General features: G+C 32.1%; 1 pseudogene; it reads right to left on the reverse strand.

The window, feature by feature from the left end:
- Positions 1–4,436: 4,436 nt before the first annotated feature.
- On the reverse strand, positions 4,437–4,694 carry LOC132506997 (small ribosomal subunit protein eS27-like; annotated as a pseudogene).
- Between the last annotated feature and the right edge of the window lie 982 nt (positions 4,695–5,676).

Raw genomic sequence — 5,676 nt, forward strand, 5'->3', positions numbered from 1 at the left:
AAATAAAAGTGGTGGAAATGTTAATTAAACAGTATTTATTGAGTATAGTTTAAATAAACACATAAAATTCTTAAAAATACTTGAAATGTTTTTTATCCTATGTCTTTTAGACATTTGCCTTAAAGGTTAAACAATACCGACACTAATCTAAGCATATAACAAGTTTTAATTCATTTAAACCTCAAACCCACCTTAAAAGATAGTTACTGGGAAGAAACTGAGGCAAAAAGGAGATAAGTAACTTTCCCAAGGTCACGTGGTAGATAGGTTGCAGACCCAGGTTTCACATCTGGGCAAAATTACACCAGTGTGCATGCTCTTAATTATTGATTATATCCAAATATTTTCCTTTGATTTGTCTTAATAATCAAGACGTTTTTATATAAAGATGAAGAAATTAGAATATGCAGAATGAGATGTCTTTTTGAATATAATTGTGTAACTAGAAAATCCAATAAAATTCAGAAGCCAGTTAATATTAAAGCAAATAATTTGGTATAGTATTTCTATGTATCAGCAATAGCCAGTCACTAAACGCAATTTTTAAAATTCCAATTCAAACTAACACATGTGTAATTTTTTCAACAAAATCAACTGCTTGCTTAATATGTTACATCCTACATTTTTCCTTTGAAATGTGTGGTGATATCATATAGAAAATCATTTATTCAAAAGATTCAATGTTTCAATACCTCTAATGAGGAACATGCAAGGTATATGAGCGAAGAATCAGGGAGTTCTCAGAATGAAGATGGTAATTCAGTTGATTCATAGAAAAGGAGTACAAAGTTTCCAGAGGTAAGATAAAGGAATAAGTCCCAGGCAGAAGAAATACATGTACAAAACAGATAAATATAGGAATGCACAGTTTACTTTTTATTCAGAAAATGTAAATGTTTTGCTATTTTAAATTTTCAATTATTCCTACTTTTTCCTTTATTACTATATTTCCTTTCTCATACTTTTCTTAGGATTCATCATGTTTTAATTATCTGAGTTCAAATGCCTATTTTCTGTTAAAATGTTCTTTTTTAATAAAGTTGACATTTAAGGCTTTATCTTTTTTTTTTTTTAATTTATTTATTTATTTATTTTTATTTATTTATTTATTTTTTTTACGGTACGCGGGCCTCTCACTGCTGTGGCCTCTCCCGTTGCGGAGCACAGGCTCCGGACGCGCAGGCTCAGCGGCCATGGCTCACGGGCCCAGCCGCTCCGCGACATGTGGGATCTTCCCGGACCGGGGCACCAACCCGTGTCCCCAGCATCGGCAGGCGGACTCTCAACCACTGCGCCACCAGGGAAGCCCAAGGCTTTATCTTTAATTACAGCTCTAGTAGCTTTTGTCATAAGTTTTGACAAAAGATTTTCACAGTTTGTAACTGTGTAAATATGAGGTTTGTAGCTTTGCAAAACAATTTTTGACAAAATGTTTACCTGGGAATATATTTTCAGACTAAAGTGATTTTTTTCCTTAACTATTTGCTATAAATTTCTAGATTTATTCATTTGTTATTTGCTACTATGACCTGTATGATTTTCTCTTTGGGGACTTTTGTGTTGTAGCTTTTATGCTCAACTTTTGAAAAATGCTATATAAAATGTGATAATGTTTCTCCTATCCTTGAGATTTTATGAATTTATAAGCTCTATCTTTTAAAAATATGTTTCATCTATAAATGCCCATTTTCTTGTATTTTATGAAGTCTAACATTTAAGTTTAGAACTAAATATTATGCAAGTAAACTCAGAAAATCAATGACTTCAGCCTGTATGGAGTATTATTGAGTTTCAAGAGTAAAATATAATTAGTTGAAGTTAAGAATTTTGCACTAGTTCTACAATTCCAGGCATTTTTTGTACTTACTTAGAGTGTATTTTCTTCTTTATGAATACCATAAAATTATTAGTAGTCCTCTAGGATAGTAACTTAAATTATTTTTAGAACATTAAACTTAGGGAGATTTATTTTAGCATTTAAGCTTATCCTAAACTAGGACATGCATAAGTTTCTTTAATAAAATTTAATCTTGAAAAATATCAGGTTAATGCCATTCTGGAAATGTGTTAAAGAACTAACATTATTTTAAGTTTTAGCATGAGAATATAAAAAGCAAAATTTTCATGTCACATTTATCCTGTAAACAGTTTTTATTTAATCTTGGAAAAATTGAAGATGTAGTTAAAATTTAAGACTGATTTGATTGATAATATACACATAATATTAATATGTTTCATAAACATGTGAAAATTTGCTGTTGACTCAACATCATACAATGAATAATTATGGTTTATGCATATAATTATAATCACCTCATGACAGTTATTTAGTTTAGGAAGGTTATAAAAATCTGATGTCTCTCATTAGCAATAAATTTATCATTTGCATACAAAAATCACTTTCAAAAAATTTTTGGCATAGTTTTACCTTATGTACTATATTTAGTCCTACAAATGCCTTGCTTACTCATACTGAAGACAGAAAACTTAAAATGATTACCAGAAGTTTCACAGCTAATAAATGGAAAAGGTGATTTACCTTAAATCGTCTGTTTGGATGAAGGCAGTGGTGATGGATCATCTAATTTCTTGAAAGAGCTCCTGATACTTCTGGAATCAGGATCCATGATGCTATAAAACATACGCTAATTAACAACTCTGATGATCAAAAAATTGCAAATAACATTGGGAGCAAATATAAAAGTACTATAATTGAAAATTAATAATAGCCCTTAAAGTACATATATAATAGTATTAGTCAACCTCTCTAATCTTTCAGTAAGATAAAAAATATACAGATTTCACTTAGTAATCATTCATGTGTACTTCATCTTCTTTTATATGTTCGTGTCCTTAAACAAGAAGCAAGAAAAAAAGGGAAAAAACATCTAGAACTTAATGACCCATAAATTAAACAATCTCACAATATTCTAGAATTAAATGTTGAGGTTAAAGTAAATTAGACAATTAGCAAAACAAAAATTAGCAATTAAAACTTTTCCAAGAAACAAGTACACCAGAACAAGGTTATGTCACATGGGGAAGAGGGACTGGCTGCTCAGAAACCCAGTAGCATTTGCTTTGGTGGATTCATCACAGTTCAAGGAATGGATAACAGTCTCCCAGGATCAGTTTGTTTGCAATTTAAGAGGAAAGCTGTCTCTGTGCACAGACTCATATTCACAGCAACTGATGGGTATAAACCACTGATATGTATGAATGAAAATGTCATTGTTCATTTACACAGAGAAATTAATCTGTCAAGTGAATCAGAATGTTTAATTCAGCTTCTCTAGCATATTCTCTTTCTGTAGGGAAAATACATTGGAAGAAACCTTCTTAAGAAGTTTAAGTGGAGAACAAGGAATCAATTAGCTGATTTAAATATCTTTCAGGTAAAGCCTAACCTGTGCAATCAGATTGCTAATGTTGGATTGGCCAGAACTCCATCCACTTTGAATCTTGAACCATGCTAAATGAGCAGAATCAACACACTCTTCCCACCCCCCACTCTCATGATTGGTCACTTTTCTACCATTTTAATTTTTCTCACGTGAAGAACATAAACCAGTTTTCTGCATAGCAAGCAGTGAATCCTTATATCATAGGAATTAAAGTGCTGAACTTTACCAAACTAGTCCATTACTCACTTATTCACAATATCTTGTTTTACTCTCATTTATGGCTAATCCTGTATTTTCGATACACATTTTATTAGTTTAGATTTTAGAGTAAAATCTAATTCTGGCTTTTGAGGGTACCTCAATTCAGCCCATATTTGTCTTTCATCTGTTAAATGTGATTCTTTTTTTGTTGATATTGAGTTTCATAAATATTTTCAGAATATTTCGAGAATTTGTAGATATGCACACATATTTTATGGATATGAATCTATAGATACATATTTTGATATAGATAGATAATTTCTCAGGAAGTCAGAAAATGCTCATTCAATTTGTGTCTGCAGTAGGCATACGGGTATACATAGCAATTGGGTATTTTTTAATATTGATTCACTTGAAGTTTTTCAATTAGTATGTGAAACATTATTTATAGTTTACTCATTTATTGAAAAAAAAAGGTCTTCCACTCAACAATAATTACATGCTGAATTAAATTCTCTCTTTACTCCCTTCCCCTCACCAACCTTTAATGAGATTAGCTGGAGTATTTGGAATGCAAAGTGATATTGTGTAAGAAAAGAACAAACAAACATTTTTATGTAGCACACTCTCCTGCTTTGGGATTCTCTCTAGTGAAGGTTATTTAACCTTAGCTTAGTCAAATAAAGACATTTTTCTTTGGAGAGATGCCTTGTTGCTGTCTACTCAAGGTAGTTCACTTTTCATTTTTGTATATTGAAATGCCTGTTTTATTTTTTAATCCAAAATGTGTTTATTGGGATGGTTTCCCGTTCATCTTGATTCAAAGTGCTTTTAGTGCTGCTTCCCTTGGAAGGAGCATCCTTCTGTAAGCCTTGCTTTTCCTCCTGTGGGCTAGCAGAGGACAGTAGAGCAGCCAACACACAAAACTACTGTTTGTGCATGGCTAAAGACGGTGGTGATTTTATAGCATCCTGGATATTTCACATCCATGAAGTAGGGATTGGGGTTCTGCACCAGGTACTTCTTCTTGTGTTTCCTCTTCTCTTCTGGAGAGGGATGAAGAAAATTCTTTTCAAGAGGCATGTTCTCCTAGGTAGGTCATCACCAAGTGAAAGGTTGAAATGCCTCTTTGTTTCAACGTTGGTTAGCTCCACAAATGTTAATATTCTGAATCACACATATTACTTTATTTTTTTTCCTTTGAAGTATACTTTTATTTTATTAATTTTCAAGGGCATCAAAGGCTTAAATTAGCAGTTGCAATTACTACTAATTAATCAAATAATGGGGCTTTACATATACACTTTATGGAGGAGACTACTAGCTGATGTCAAACCTGCTAACTTTTCTTCCTGGAAACATAGCTCCACTACATTTTTAAGACTCCAGTGAAATTAGGAATGGTCATGTGACTGAGTTCTAGTCAGTGAGTTATGCACACAGTTAAAAATTTCTTTCCATGATTCTATGTTCATTTGTCTGGGTGGAATGGAAACAAATACTAGAGTGAACTGGAGAGCCAGGTGTTGGTGTGACCACAGGATGGAAGTATCCTGAGACTCTGCTTGGACTCGATGAATATTCAGCTAATAAGTGTGAAATCTTAGACTTAAACAAAGATTTTCTCACTCCAAATTATTATTATTATTACTATTTTGTCATTTGCCATGTTGTCAAATATGGTGATTTTACAGAATATTTGAAAGTTCAGTACCTAGAGTCAGAGAAACCTGCATTTACAATGATTCCAATACTTACTAGCTGTGTGGACTTGGGAACATTTCTTAATCTTTGCCTTTTTTTTTCTATCTATAAAATTGAAGTTATAACAGTTTTTACATTATAATGTAGGATTAGGTGAGAATATTTAAGTTAAAGGCTTACCAGAATTCTTTATACATAATAACCATAAACCAATGAGAGATTGTTTGATGTTTGATATGAAGTCCTCCAAAGAGTGTAAAATTTGGGAACTACCTTCTCTCTCCTAAATTACATACTCCTTTTGCCCATCTTTCTTCATTTATGTCAAGCTTTTTATATAAATCTATGGTTTTCAAATGGGTACATA

This window comes from Lagenorhynchus albirostris, chromosome 16 (genome assembly GCF_949774975.1).
Source record: "Lagenorhynchus albirostris chromosome 16, mLagAlb1.1, whole genome shotgun sequence".
Taxonomy (NCBI): Eukaryota; Metazoa; Chordata; class Mammalia; order Artiodactyla; family Delphinidae; genus Lagenorhynchus; species Lagenorhynchus albirostris.